The sequence below is a fragment of the Penaeus monodon genome, chromosome 27 (assembly GCF_015228065.2).
Source record: "Penaeus monodon isolate SGIC_2016 chromosome 27, NSTDA_Pmon_1, whole genome shotgun sequence".
NCBI lineage: Eukaryota > Metazoa > Arthropoda > Malacostraca > Decapoda > Penaeidae > Penaeus > Penaeus monodon.
Window position 1 is genome coordinate 17529468 of NC_051412.1, and position 283 is coordinate 17529750.

Below are 283 nucleotides of genomic sequence, written 5' to 3' on the forward strand. Positions count from 1 at the left end.
AAAAAAATATGATTGCCAAGTAAAAATGCCCCTGTGCTAGTTTAAACATACACCAGTGTTTAGAAACTTCTTAAAGGGCCTACTTGTGCGTGAGCCAGTCTGTGGATTTTCATTCGCAATTTGTGCTATATAGGAATTTAACACCAAATGTGATGCTCTTGTTTTATGCAAATTAACGCACCCCTATCAATTCCCCGGGGGAATCTCATTTGCTAAGCCGGGATATACATACCAAAATTGGAAAAGAAAAAAATGGAATACCCAAAAAATGTTAAGAGTGGAC